The 15682-nt window shown below is 42.4% G+C and overlaps 1 protein-coding gene across 11 annotated transcripts in view; it reads left to right on the top strand.

Moving 5' to 3' along the window:
* LOC110501241 (LIM domain only protein 7) overlaps nucleotides 1-15682 on the top strand; it is a 138203-nt gene that overhangs the window by 35584 nt on the left and 86937 nt on the right. For 4 of the 11 annotated variants that reach the window (XM_036959618.1, XM_036959624.1, XM_036959625.1 and 1 more), the window contains exon 1: nucleotides 7962-8281. The exons of 3 other annotated variants lie outside the window; for them this stretch is intronic. The gene's annotated coding sequence lies outside the window, so the exon portion shown is untranslated. Of the gene's footprint in view, nucleotides 1-7960; nucleotides 8282-15682 lie in introns of those variants that run through there. 4 more of the 11 variants (XM_036959622.1, XM_036959621.1, XM_036959620.1 and 1 more) reach the window with 2 other exon arrangements.

Genomic DNA, 15682 nt, shown 5'->3' with positions numbered 1-15682 from the left:
ATAACATCTGCAAAATTGTGTACGCAACCAATAAACATTTTATTTTATATGTTTACTTCTTGGTTCACAGGAAACGTTTTTAAAAGTCTGGGAACTAGGGATGTGACAATTGTTAAAAAAAAAAAATCTGTTTAAAAATAATTCACAATTCAGATAATGGTCCTGCTTATGATGGCTAGGGGGCAATGCAGTTCAATCTACCACAGTCCTGGCTACCAGACGGCACTTACTGCTGACCCCCACCCACTCAACAACCATGGTAGTTAATGTTGTCTTAGGTTCTCTGGTGTGTGCCTCTACTCCATGTTCTCGGTTGTCAGTACATGGGACTTCATGTCCCTGTTCTTATCAATGTGATGGCTCATTGCAGTGATATATAAGTGTGTTCATCGACATCCAACAATCTGTTGTTTATGTATGGTGTTTGAGAGCTTGTGCTTTGTACATGCAGGGCAATCATTGTACAATTTCTCCAGGCCATCTCCGGGCCATCACGGTTTTCGACATGTTATCTAGTAGTCTGTGTAACGGGATTCTTCCTGGGAAGGAGAGGCGGACCAAAACGCAGCGTGGTTATTGTGATACATCTTTAATAAAGATGAAAATAGAACAATATACAAAAAAACAAGAAAACGTGAAAAAACTAAAACAGCCCTATCTGGTGTAACAAACACAAAGACAGGAACAATCACCCACAAACCCCAACACCAAAAAAGCTACCTAAATATGGTTCCCAATCAGAGACAATGACTAACACCTGCCTCTGATTGAGAACCATATCAGGCCAAACACAGAAACAGACAAACTAGACACACAACATAGAATGCCCACTCAGATCACACCCTGACCAAAGAAAACATAGTTTGGTTTGTATGTTTCTATGGTCAGGGTGTGACAGTCTGGTTCTAGATATGCCATCAGGGCAGTGACGCTGACATCCTCTACCAGTGACAATGGCTGCATATCAATTGCAATCATTTCTGTAATCAGCACAGTGATTTTCTCACTACGTCCATCATCATACTGCTGCCAGTAACGGGTTGGGGCTCACGGTGCCTCCCTTTCAGATGGTTAAGCACCTGTTCTGCCACTGTAGCTCAATTCCACCTCAAACTTTGCATTTCACTGCCTTCTCAATTAACTTCTCAAAGTATTGCCATACAGGACTTCACTGCTGTTGCGACCTTGTCTCATAATGACATTTTTCCAACTGTTAATGACGATGAGCGCTTTATATCCATGCCAAATAATTTGACAGATTCACATCTCCTCCTAAAAACATCCCAGCATTGTTGCGTTAGGTAATTGTTTATTTATGTTGTCCCTTTATGATGATGATCGGGTCCTGTTAGTGGTAACTTTGTAATAACTGCAGTGTGATTTTTAGATATTTTTTTGTAGGGGGTTTAGGTTAAGGATTTTTTCTAAACGTTAACAATCCCAATGTTGTTTAAACGGTCACACCCCTACTGGGATACAAATGTTTTAAAAGCTTACCAAACACTGCTTTTTATACTCAGGTTCGTCATCCAAACAGCAGCCAAGGGGGTTCGTTGTGGGTCTAATTGTGTCCATCTGCTCTGAGGAGGACTTGAGGAGAGGCTGATTTTTTAGCCTGGGTCGTGTTCATTAAGCTCTAAACAAGGGGATAAAAATATATTGAAACGGGGACAGACTACCTGGACTCGTCAATAATAAAAACACATTTTCTGTAGCAAGCTTTTTAAAACCATAGTGCCCTAATGAACACTACGCCGGTGTGTACCTGGGAACTACTGGGAACTACTCCAAACAAATAGTTTGGCATTAGAACGAACATGCACGTCGGCTGAAGCAGAAACAGACCGGCTTCCAGTCTGGCACCCATACTAGAGCGCTATGGGTGTAAATAGTCAACAGTAACTACACGGTACTTACCAACCAGTGTTAATGCCAGTGTTAATCTTCTAATTAATGAATTATTCTTTACCTCACGTTAGTCTCATTCCAAATGTCGTAAATTGTTGGTTATCTGCATGAACCCAGCCTTTACTATGAATAATCAATACACCAATTGTCTTAATCATTTATTTACTAACTAACTAAATAATCACAGAAATGCATAAACACACAGTAGATATGGTTACAAGGAAATGATAGGCGAGGTTCCCTAGTGGGCTAAGCCAATATGACGGCTTGGTGGACAAAGGGAAGTGGGTGTGGACTGAAAAGGGCGGGAAAGACAAAAGGAGTCAGTACACAGTTGATAATTATATACATTTTAATGCTAATCCTTTGCACATGAACGCTCACTCATTCGGGAATTATTGGAATCAATATATATTTACGCCCAGTGTGTTGTCATGATCTCTGTTGGAATCGTCAGTCCTTCTGTTGGAGAGTCAGTTCATCATCTTCTCTCTCTCTGCCTCCCTGAAGATCAAAGTCTTTCGTGGTTCAAATGGATACTTCAGAGTACCATTCAAAAATGCTCTCATAGAATAGAAGTTTCGGCGGTTGTCGGTCTTCGCGTCCCAGGTTGACGGAATTTCTGGATGCAGACTAGTAATTAGTATCTAAGATTTTCTCTTCTATCGGGATCATAGTCTCAGAGTTGAACCATTTCCACTCTTGTAGCCAATGCTCCACGTGGTATGGTTAGGTATTCAACAACCATTGAAACCTTAGCACAAACTGAGGTTTTTGTGGTCTGAAGAGGATTTCCTCTGGAGGGTTTTTTATTCGTAACAGTAGATGCCAGATCATGTCTGTGCTCACAGGGGTGGGCCAATGACTTAGTTAAACTTTAACCTCTCTAGGGTAGGGGGCAGCATTGGGAATTTTGGATGAAAAGCATGCCCAAATTAAACTACCTGCTACTCAGCCATAAAAGCTAGAATATGCATAAAATTAGTGGATTTCGATAGAAACACTCTGAAGTTTCTAAAACGGTTTGAATAATGTCTGTGAGTATAACAGAACTCATATGGCAGGCAAAAAAAACAGAGAAAAAAATCCAACCAGGAAGTGGGAAATCTGAGATTTGTAGTTTTTCAACTCTTGGCCTATCGAATACACAGTGTCTATGGGGTCATATTGTACTTCCTACGGCTTCCACTAGATTTCAACAGTCAAACAAAAAGGAGCTATTTGGACATAAATGATGGACTTTATCAAACAAAACAAACATTTATTGTGGAACTGGGATTGCTGGGAGTGCATTCTGATGAAGATCATCAAAGGTAAGTGAATATTTATAATGCTATTTCTGACTTTGTTGACTCCACAACATGGCTGATATCTGTATGGCTTGTTTTGTTGTCTGAGCGCTGTACTCAGATTATTGCATGGTGCGCTTTTTCCGTAAAGTTTTTGGGAAATCTGACACAGCGGTTGCATTAAGGAGAAGTGGATCTAAAATGCCATGCATAACACTTGTATCTTTTAGCATTGTTTATTATGAGTATTCCTGTAAATTGAAGTGGCTCTCTGCAAAATCAAAGGGAGGGAGTTGACACTTGATTTAGAAACAGTCAGTCCCGCCAGAGTCTGGTTGAGCGCTAACGCTCTCGATTCAGGACCACACATGCCCCCCCATGGCGATGAGGGTTACAGCTTCTGCTCCGCCGACTGTCTGTGCCCTTCTTCTCTGTTCCCCTCTCTACATTCCCTTCTCCCGACTCTTCTAACTGCCCCCCCCAGAAAAACTATTTGAATACATAAGGATATCGGACGTCCTGGCCAGTTCCGTGGCGTGACCTGTTCACATAACCGGAGTGACCATTTCTACATCAAGTGTTGTCAACTCTGTCAATCTGGGACATGCTGCTGTTCAAATCAAAATTGGTTATCCACTATCTGCAATTGATTACATCCTGGTCTCTCAGATGAATAATTAACAAATCTGTTTGAAGACGAAAGTATACTGAATCTAACTCTGACTCCAAAACAAACAACAATAAAACAACAATAAACAACAATAAAACGGAAACTATCATGAATTATGTTTAGTTTTTAGTTGGGGGCTGGCAAAAATCAAATAGGGTTCAAGTTTTTTTTCTAATGGTGTTGTCAAGCTTCTGATTCTGGCAGGTCACATTGAGATGTACTTTCTCATTTTTTTAAAGGTAGACTCAGCAAGATGATGTTGCCAGGAGCAGCACCGCAGATATTGGGTGCGTTTGAGTGGTAAGGCTAATGCAACCGACTGTAGACAAAAGTTGTGAAGTCGGAAGGTGCATCAGCGACAGCCGAAAGTCGGACACTATGACGAAATAAACATGTATCACACACTTACAAAATGGAATCATAATGTGTACATTGTACAACCAATTAGTGATAGAGCTTCAAATATTTTTTTATCATTTTTTTTAACCTTTTATATAAGGTTAAGTCTTATTTTCAATGACGTCCTAGGAACAGTGAGTTAACTGCCTTGTTCAGGGGCAGAATGACAGATTTTTAACTTGTCAGCTTGGGGATTTGCTCTTACAACCTTCCGGTTACAAGTCCAACGCTCTAACCACTAGGCTACCCGCCGCACATTTATTTGTAAATACCCACTGTACAAATTGGTTCCTGTTTCAGCCGTGTCTTTGGTCACGTTCGCATGGGCCAAACAAAAACACCCTACAATAGAGCCTTCTACAATGCAGGGGACAGCTGCAGGATGAAGTTGGTGAAGAGCAACTGCAGATACTTGCAGTCAACTTCATGACCTTTGTGAAGTTCGTGCAAGTCTGACAATTATCCCCAGAATGCAACACATTAGGTCACCAACTTGACAAAAGTGATCAATTTGAAAGTGATCATTGATATGACGGTCACACAGAGTATCTGCACATGTGCACCGGTGTGCTTCAAGCTGCTACAACGTGGTAGGTACAGGACCAAAACAGTTGAGAAGTTTAGCCTCGCGCTTCAACGCTCCTGGTTATTGCGAAAATTGACCCACTACCAGTGTTTACTTCCTGCATCTACGTCATCTGTCTGAGTATACCTTTAACCCTAACTTAGCCTATGTCTTCACTTATGTATTACTGCCCCACAGTGGCACAAAAACTCTACAAGTAAATGGCTCCTAGCCTTCCATGCTACTTTCTATCCTGAACACTAAAACTGAAACAAAATAATGTAAAAAAAACTAAATAGAAAAGGTTTTATGAAACTTAAACTAAATAGCGAGTAAAGTGGATCTGAAAACTAAACTGAATTTTTTTTTTTTTTTTTTTTTTACTAAAATAAATTAAAACACAACTATAATACCCTTTAACCTTGCTGGGGAGCATCTGTTTTCTTCATATAGTTAAAGAGCACTATCGCTCCTTTTTTTTTTTTTTACAAATAATGAAATGTATGTCTGTTCTCCAGAAATAGTTAGGCCTATGTATATGCTCTATACATGGCATTAATAAAATGTTTTCTCTAAAAAAAGAGTATAGAGATTGGATGATAGTTGGTATACTCCCGTTTTCTCCAAATAACCATCTCCACTCGACAAATTGCTAAGAGTATTGGATGTCTCTTCTCAAGAGTGATTGAGTTTTATCTTGAGAGGTATACTGTAATGAACTACCAAAGGTTCTTGAAGAGCAAGTGAGTGTGACATTTTTTGAGTGTTCTGATACGTTGAATTTACATGCAGTGCCTATGGAAAGTATTCAGCCCCTTGACTTTTTCCACATTTTGTTACGCTGCAGCCTGTATTTGGGGAGGTTCTCCCATTCTTCTCTGCAAATCCTCTCAAGCTCTGTCAGGTTGGCCAGGAGCTTTGGAGCACAGCTATTTTCAGGTCTCTCCAGAGATGTTAGATCGGTTTAAGTCCAGGCTCTGGCTGGGCCACTCAAGGACATTCAGAGACTTGTCCCGAAGATACTCCTGCGTTGTCTTGGCTGTGTGCTTAGGGGTCGTTGTCCTGTTGGAAGTTGAACATTCGCTCAGCGCTCTGGAGCAGGGTTTCATCAGGGATCTCTCTGTACTTTGCTTTCCGTTCATCTTTCCCTCGACCCTGACTAGTCTCCCAGTCCATGCTACAGAAAAACATTCCCACAGCATGATGCTGCCACCACCATGCTTCACCGAAGGGATGTTGCCAGGTTTCTTCCAGACGTGACTCTTGGCATTCAGGCCAAAGAGTTCAATCTTGGTTTCATCAGACCAGAGAATCTTGTTTTTCATGGTCTGAGAGTCCTTTAGGTGCCCTTTGACAAACTAAAAGTGGGCTTTCATCTGCCTTTTACTGAGGAGTGGCTTCTGTCTGGAAACTCTACCATAAAGGCCTGATTGGTGGAGTGCTGCAAAGATGGTTGTCTTTCTGAAAGGTTCTTCCATCTCCACAGAGGAACTCGGGAGCTCTGTCAGAGTGACTGTCGGGTTCTTGGTCACCTCCCTAGCCAAGGGTCTTGGTTGTTCCAAACTTCTTCCATTTAAGAATGATGGAGGCCACTGTGTTCTTGGGGACCTTCAATGCTGCAGAAATGTTTTGGTACCCTTCTGTGCCTCAACACAATCCTGTCTCGGAGCTCTACAGACAATTCCTTTGACCTCATGGCTTGGTTTTTGCTCTGACATGCACTGTCAACTGTGGGTGGGACCTTATATAGACTGGTGTGTACCTTTCCAAATCATGTCCAATCAATTGAATTTATCACAGGTGGACTCCAAGTTGTAGAAACATCTCCAATGATTCTCAATGGAAACAGGATGCACCTGAGCTCAATTTCGAGTATCATAGCAAAGGGTCTGAATACTTATATAAATAAGGTATTGTTTATTTGTAATATAAAAATAAATAATTTAATACATTTTTGAATAAGGCTGTAACGTAACAAAATGTAAAGAAAGTCAAGGTGTCTGAATACTTTCTGAATACACTCTATTACATTTAGTATTTTAAATATGTGAATATATTAGGCTTCCGTATGGGTTTAATACATCTAAATCAATGTTAAGTGTGTCTGTATCAATATGGACTTTCAAAAAAAGATCAAGTCCTTTGGGGTGATTTTGAGCTGTAGTAATTCTATAAATAGGACCTTTAGGATCTTTTAGGTTTGTCTGGAGACATAATGACATGTTATACACAGCACCACAGGGTGACCTGACCTGTATCAGTGGTTTTGACCAGATCACCTGCGAAGAGAGAGCTCCCCATGTACTCACTTAAGATTGTACTTTTCTATATCAGGTATCGTATGACTGTGTTCAAAACCAAATAGTACTGCAATACAGAACTCAGATGCTTGGGTTAGTGTTAGGGTTAGTGGGGGTTAGGGGTTAGTGGGGGTTAGGGTTAGGGGGGTTAGGTTTAGGGGTTATGGTTAGGGGTTAGGGGTTATGGTTAGGGGGGGTTCGGGTTAGGGGTTATGGTTAGGGGGTGTTAGGGTTAGTGGGGGTTATGGTTAGGGGTTAGGTTTAGGGGTTATGGTTAGGGTTAGGGGTTATGGTTAGGGGGGTTTGGGTTAGGGGTTATGGTTAGGGTTAGGGGTTAGGGTTAGGGGTTATGGTTAGGGGTTATGGTTATGGTTAGGGTTAGGGGTTATCTGAATCTACGCAGAGCTGTATTGTTGTTAATTCCAAATCGAAGAGTCTCTTTATTTGAATCCAGAAATATAATATTTTCTCCACTCCCTAATAGTAAGTCACAGGGAATATTTGGCTGTTAGTTTCAGTCACCTGACCTCTTGTTACATGGCAACCGCATGTTTTCAAAAGAATCATCCACCCCTGAGATTCCACAGGTATTCTACAGCATGGGAGGAGAGGGAGAGACGTGTGAGCGAAAGTGTGTTACAGGTTGTAGACTACACTCACTAGGTGGCAGCTCTGCTTTGCATGACTGGGGCTGGTGGGGGGGTGGGACTAGAATGTAGCTCTGATGTCATTCTTCTTAGTTCCAAAAAGCCTGCCCCTTTGACCGGCCCACACACTCCCACAGGTAGTTTTGGAGCTGTTAATTCGCTGCTGCCTAGCCCCTGCCGACCTGTGTTTGTGTGTTCTGCATTGTCACTCTCTATTTGCTACGCACACACGCTCCTACCTGCCCATTTCTCAGTTCTTCCCGGTGGTATGAACTTTGGATGCAGCAGTGAAGTGTCCAACTGTTGCGTGTCACATCTGCCAGAGAATTCCTGAGTGATTATTGACGGTGACTGAAGGTGGACACACCTCTCTACCTATCAGTCTCTCAGTCCTGACTGTCTGCTTCTCTACAGGATAATGTTATAGTCTTCCTCAGACTAAAAGAGGCATAGCTCTTTCGCTCAGGAAACCTCCAAGACACATCCACTAGAGTCAAGGTCAAGTAAGTGCTGCTACATATGATACACAGATTACACATATTTACATACCGATGACAATATAATAATACATTTTTTGTCTATTGACTATTGAAAATATTTTTTTGCTGTCTATGACTGATCTGTGACTGGATCATTATGAGACTAACTTTGAACAGAGATTAGCCTTTCTCCTAACAGACTTTGGATAGATACTTCCTTGGGCAAGTGTATGTGTGTGTGCGTGCGTGCGTGACTGGGGTGAACGTGTATGTATCTACAGTTGAAGTTGGAAGTTTACATACACCTTAGCCAAATACATTTAAACTCAGTTTTTCACAATTACTGACATTTAATCCTAGTAAAAATGCCCTGTCTTAGGTCAGTTAGGATCCCCACTTTATTTTAAGAATGTGAAATGTCAGAATAATAGTAGAGAGAATTATTTATTTCAGATTTGATTTCTTTCATCACATTCCCAGTGGGTCAGAAGTTTACATACACTCAATTAGTATTTGGTAGCATTGCCTTTAAATTGTTTAACTTGAGTCAAACGTTTCAGGTAGCCTTCCACAAGATTCCCACAATAAGTTGGGTGAATTTTGTCCCATTCCTCCTGACAGAGCTGGTGTAACTGAGTAAGGTTTGTAGGCCTCCTTGCTCGCACACGCTTTTTCAGCTCTGTCCACACATTTTCTATAGGATTGAGGTCAAGGCTTTGTGATGGCCACTCCAATACCTTGACTTTGTTGTCCTTAAGCCATTTTGCCACAACTTTGGAAGTATACTTGGGGTCATTGTCCATTTGGAAGACCCATTTGCGACCAAGCCTTAACTTCCTGACTGGTGTCTTGAGATGTTGCTTCAATATATATATACCACCAGTCCCTCCTGCAGCAAAGCACCCTCACAACATGATGCTGCCACCCCCGTGCTTCAAGGTTGGGATGATGTTCTTCGGCAAGTAAGCATCCCCCTTTTTCCTCCAAAAATAACAATGGTCCTTTTGGCCAAACAGTTCTATTTTTGCTTCATGAGATCAGTGGACATTTCTCCAAAAAGTACGATCTTTGTCCCCATGTGCAGTTGTAATGTAAACTGTAATCTGTATTTTTTATGGTGTTTTTGGAGCAGTGGCTTCTTCCTTGCTAAGCGGCCTTTCAGGTTATGTCGATATAGGACTCGTTTTTACTGTGGATATAGATACTTTTGTACCTGTTTCCTCCAGCATCATCACAAGTCCTATGTTGTTGTTCTGAGATTGATTTGCACTTTTCGCAGCAAATTAGGTTAATCTCTAGGAGACTGAACGCGTCTGCTTCCTGAGCGGTATGATGGCTACGTGGTCCCATGGTGTTTATACTTGCGTACTATTGCTTGTACAGATGAACGTGGTACCTTCAGGCGTTTGGAAATTGCTCCCAAGGATGAACCAGACTTGTGGGGATCTACAATTTTTTTCCTGAGGTCTTGGCTGATTTCTTTTGATTTTCCCATGATGTCAAGCAACGAGGCACTGAGTTTGACAGTAGGCCTAGAAATACATCCACAGGTACACCTCCAATTGGCTCAAATGACGTCAATTGCCTATCAGAAGCTTCTAAAGCCATGACATCATTTTCTGGAATTTTCCAAGCTGTTTAAAGGCACAGTCAACTTCAAACTTCTGACCCACTGGAATTGTGATACTGTGAATTATAAGTGAAATAGTCTGTCTGTAAACAATTGTTGGAAAAATGACTTGTGTCATGCACAAAGTAGATGTCCTATCCGACTTGCCAAAACTATAGTTTGTTAACAATACACTTGTGGAATGGTTGAAAAACGTGTTTTAATGACTCCAAGCTAAGTGTATGTAAACTTCTGACTTCAACTGTACATGCACACACAAAGGTATAGCATCTTTATCTTTTTCATTCTGCATAATTGCACACAAAACAAAGGTGTCATTGATTAAAAGCCAAACTTCCGACTTCAACTCTTTCGATCGATCTATCTATCTATCTCAGCGCTGACAGTGAATGAGTTATGTCTCTGTAAAGAGAGAGATTATATGTCTGACTCAGTTCTGCCTTGCACTGCCTTAAAGGGAAATTCCACCCCAAAACTATCTTTTGGTATTTGTGTCATTAGTCCATTGTTGACATATTAGTCCATTTGATAAAGTTCCAAAATGTTTTGCATGTCAGTAATCAAGTTTTGGTATGATGCATTTTATGATGATGCATTTTCCATCGTATGAAGTTTCTGTAATTTGAAAGTTATATATTTTGAAAGCTTGATTGCTGACATGCAAAACATTTGCGTAAAACAATACAGTGAAATCATTTATTAAGAGCTCTCCTAACAATGCAGTGTTAATAATTATATAGGTAATAGAAAATACCCCAAAAAAAGGTGTGTTTGTTTACAGTTTCTGTGTTGTTCTCCTCCTCATCTTCTTACTGGGCAGAGGTGCATGCGGTATGTCGAACAACCTGTTCAGTTTTCACACAGGTGTGTCTCAGGGAGGTGGCGGGAGGTAGAGACCGTCCGCTTAAACACATTCACCATGGCAGCGGACGTAGCATGGAGAAACACCAACACATACACTATATATACAAAAGTATGTGGACACCCCTTCAAATGAGTGGATTGTGCTATTTCAGGCACACCCGTAGTTGACAGGTGTATAAAATTGAGCACACCGCCATGCAATCTCCATAGCCACACATTGGCAGTAGAATGACCTTAATGAACCCTTATAAGATGCAACCTTTCCAACAAGTCAGTTCGTCAAATTTCTGAGAGCTGCCCCGGTCAACTGTAAGTATTGTTATTGTGAAGTGGAAACGTGTAGGAGCAACAATGTTGCTCGGAGCGTGTAGGAACAACAACGAAATCTTCTAGTTTCCAAACTGCCCCTGGAAGCAACGTCAGCACAACTGTTCGTCGGGAGCTTTATGAAATGGGTTTTCAAGCCCGTGCAGCACACAAACCTAAGATCACTGTGCGCAATGCCAAGCATCGGCTGGTGTGGTGTAAAGCTTGCCGACCATTGGACTCTGTAGCATTGGAAACGCGTTTTCTGGAGTAAAAATTCCCAGTGAAGGGAAAACTTAACTTTAAAGCGTGCAATGACATTCTAGATTATTCTGTGCTTCCAACTTTGTGGCAACAGCTTGGAAGGCCCTTTCCAGGTTTCAGCATGGAACTGCCCCTGTTCACAAAGCGAAGTCCATACAGAAATGGTTTGTCGAGATCGGTGTGGAAGAATTTGACTGGCCTGCACAGAGCCCTCAACCCCATCAAACAACTTTTGGGATGAATTGGAACACCGACTGTGAGCCAGGCCTAGTCGCCCAACATCAGTGCCTGACCTCACTAATGCTCTTGTGGCTGAATGGAAGCAAGTCCCTGCAGCAGTGTTCCAACATCTAGTGGAAAGCCTTCCCAGAAAAGTGGAGGCTGTTATAGCAGCAAAAGGGGGGACCAACTCCATATTAATCCCCATGATTTTGGAAGGCGGTGTTCGAGCAGAGCAGAGTTTTGGTCATGTCGTGTTTCTGTGACGAATGGGATTGTCATGATAAATACACTGTGTAGGAGGTGTGCCACACTACTGATGTAGTCTATTGACTCTCATGGGTGAAGTGTATTATACAGTGTACCCTTTTTACGAAGTGATTCATTAGACAAAGGTGTGTTCCAGTAATGTCTTACAACACGAAACCACTCTGAAGTGAACCTGACCTGACATGCCAGTGAATCTCTCTCTCTCTCTCTCTCTCTCTCTCTCTCTCTCTCTCTCTCTCTCTCTCTCTCTCTCTCTCTCTCTCTCTCTCTCTCTCTCTCTCTCTCTGTCTCTGTCTCTGTCTCTCTCTCTGTCTCTCTGTCTCTCTGTCTCTCTCTCTCTCTCTCTCTCCCTCTCTCTGTGTGCTTTAGTGCGTCATTCAGCATTGTCTAATGATGCAGCTTTAATTTAGCCACTCCTTAGATAAGGTCGCGCAAGCAGCAGGTTAATTTCTCCCAGGATTCACAATGACTGTCAACCGTCCTTCTGAGGGCGCTGTCAAAGGTGTGCACGCGCGCAGTAACACACACACACCAAACAAAGCCAACTCTGTCTGTTGGTAACTAACCACACCACACCCTCCGGACCCTAGCAACGCGGTTGGCACAGACAGAATATGAGATACAGATAAGGCAGGAGAGGGTAATGAATGGACAGATTCTACAGGAAGTATGCTCCTTTAACATATTTCACACAACCGCAGCCACAGTCGGAATATATTGTTTTCAATAAAACGCCACAATATGTTCGATTTGGCTGCTGGGGGGCAAAGAGAACCTCAGCTCCGCTAAAATCATTGACAACTACATGCCATTTTCAAGGGATTGTTTACCATGTGGGTAACAATTTACAATAAGGCTGCATTTGTAAAGGGGTTATAATGATATTAATGATTATTTAATAATTTGTAAATCCATGAATATACTGTTATTGCATTGGTCATAATAGTGCAATAACTGGTCAAGTGTTGACCAAATAATGAGACAATATTTACCTCCAGTTATAAACCATTTATAATGCACTTACGATTGCTTATAAGATTAACCCTTATGACTCACACAACTTTATTTTCATTCGTTTTTCAGCTGAACAATAGTTATTTTCTCACTTTTAGGTGTGATGCATTGGCACTTTGCATTGGGACCTTAAGCACTACCCTCTGTAGCGCCTTGCGGTCAGATGCTGAGCAGTTGCCATACCAGGCAGTGATGCAACCAGCTGCTCAGGTGCAGCTGTAGAACTTTTTGAGGATCTGAGGACCCATGCCAAATCTTTTCATTCTCCTGAGGGGGAATAGGCGTTGCCTCTTCATGACTGTCTTGGTATGTTTGGACCAGGATAGTTTGTTGGTGACATTGACACCAATTGACACCAAGGAACTTGAAGCTCTCAACCTGCTCCACTACAGCCCTGTCGATGAGAATGTTGTGTTCGGTCCTCCTTTTCCTGTAGTCCACAATCATCTCCTTAGTCTTGATCACTTTGAGGGAAAGATTGTTGTTCTGGCATCACACAGCCAGGTCTCTGGCCTCATCCCTATAGGCTGTCTCGTCCTTGTCGGTGATCAGGCCTATCACGGTTGTCGTCCGGCAAACTTAATGATGGTATTAGAGTCGTGCCTGGCCATGCAGTCATGAGTGAACAGGGAGTACAGGAGGGGACTGAGAACGCACCCCTGAGGGACCCCTGTGTTGAGGATCAGCATGGTGGATGTGTTGTTACGTACCCTTACCACCTGGGAGCGGCCCGTCAGGAAGTCCAGGATCCAGTTGCAGAGGGAGGTGTTTCGTCCCAGGGTCCTTAGCTTAGTGATGTGCTTTGAGGGCACTATGGTGTTGAACACTAAGCTGTAGTCAATGAATAGCATCCTCACATTGGTGTTCCTTTTGTCCAGGTGGGAAAGGGCAGTGTGGTGTGCAATATAGATTGCATCATCTGTTGTAGCGGTATGCAAATTGGAGTGTTGACCAGCCTTTGAAAGCAATTCATGGCTACAGACGTGAATGCTACAGGTTGGTAGTCATTTAGGAAGGTTTCCTTAGTGTTCTTGGGCACAGGGACTATGGTGGTCTGCTTGAAACAACATGTTGGTGTTACAGACTCAGTCAGGGACAGGTCGAAAATGTCAGTGAAGACACTTGCCCGTTGGTCAGGGCATGCTCAGAGTACACGTCCTGGTAATCCATCTGACCCTGTGGCCTTGTGAATGTTGACCTGTTTAAAGGTCTTGCGTGATCACAGTCGTCCGGTAGCTGATGCTCTCATGCATGCATGCTTTACTGTTGCTGGCCTCGAAGCAAGCATAGAAGTAATTTAGCAGGTCCCGTAGGCTCGTGGCACTGGGAGCTCATGGCTGTGCTTTCCTTTGTAGTCTGTAATAGTTTGCAAGCCCTGCCACATCCGAAGAGCGTCGGAGCCGGTGTTGTACGATTAAATCTTAGTCCTGTATTGATGCTTTGCCTGTTTGATGGTTCGTCGGAGGGCATAGCCGGATTTCTTAAAAGCTTCCGGGTTAGCTTCCGGGCTATCCTTTAGCTCAGTGCAGATGTTGCTTGTAATACATGGCTTCTGGTCGGGGTATGTACGTACAGTCACTGTGGGGACAACGTCATCAATGCACTTATTGATGAAGCCAGTGACTGATATGGTGTACTCCTCAATACCATCGGAAGAATCCTGTAGCATATTCCAGTCTGTGCTAGCAAAACAGTCCTGTAGCTTAGCATCTGCTTCATCTGATCACTTTTTTTATTGACTGAGTCACTGGTGCTTCCTGCTTTAGTTTTTGCTTGTAAGCAGGAATCAGAATGATAGAGTTATGGTCAGATTTATCAAATAGAGGACGAGGGAGATCTTTGTATGTGTCTGGAGTAAAAGTGGTCTAGAGGTTTTTTTCTCCCTCTGGTTGCACATTTAACATGCTGGTAGAAATTAGGCAAAATTAATTTAAGTTTCCCTGCATTAAAGTCCCCGGCCACTAGGAGCGCCACCTCTGGATGAGCGTTTTCCTGTTTGTTTATGGCCGTATGCAGCTCATTGAGTGAGGTCCTAGTGCCAGCATCGGTTTGTGGTGGTAAATAGATAGCTAAGAAGAATATAGATGAAAACTATTTTAGTAAATAATGTGGTATACAGCTTACCATGAGATGCTCTACCTCAGGCTACCTTGTCTATTTTGTTATCCAATGATTGTACATTAGCTAATAGTACTGATGGTTGAGGCAGATTATCCACTCGTCGTAGGATCTTTACAAGGCACCCCGACTTACGTCCCCTATATCTCTGTGTCTTTCTCATGCGAATCACAGGGATTTGGGCCTTGTCGGGTGTTTGAAGTAAATCCTTTGAGTCTGACTTGTTAAAGAAAAAATCTTCTTCCATTACGAGGTGAGTAATCGTTGCCCTGATATCTAGGAGCTCTTTTTGGTCATAAGAGACAGTGGCAGAAACATTATCTACAAAATAAGTAACAAATAACTCGAAAAAATACACACAATAGTACAATTGGTTAGGAGACCGTTAAACAGTATCCATCTCCTCAGGCGCCATTATATAGCTTGGATTCTTTGGGGCATGGATTCTACAAGGTGTGGCATTCAAACATTGCTTAATTGGTATCAAGGGACCTAATGTGCCTGTACTGTTGACACCAGGCAGGATGGGGCCATTGACTCATGGTGTTTATGCCAAATCCTGACTTTACCATCAGCGTGACGCAACAGGAACCGGGATTCGTCGAATCAAGCAATGTTTTTTTCACTCCTCAATTGTCGAGTGTTGGTGATCACGTGCTCACTGATGCCTCTTCTTCTTGTTTTTAGCTGATAGGAGTTGAACCAAGTGTGGTCTTCTGCTGCAATAGCCCATCCATGAC

The sequence above is a fragment of the Oncorhynchus mykiss genome, chromosome 22, assembly GCF_013265735.2.
Source record: "Oncorhynchus mykiss isolate Arlee chromosome 22, USDA_OmykA_1.1, whole genome shotgun sequence".
NCBI classification, from domain to species: Eukaryota; Metazoa; Chordata; class Actinopteri; order Salmoniformes; family Salmonidae; genus Oncorhynchus; species Oncorhynchus mykiss.
Note: the sequence above shows the minus strand (reverse complement) of the source record. Positions and strands in the feature narration are given on the sequence as shown.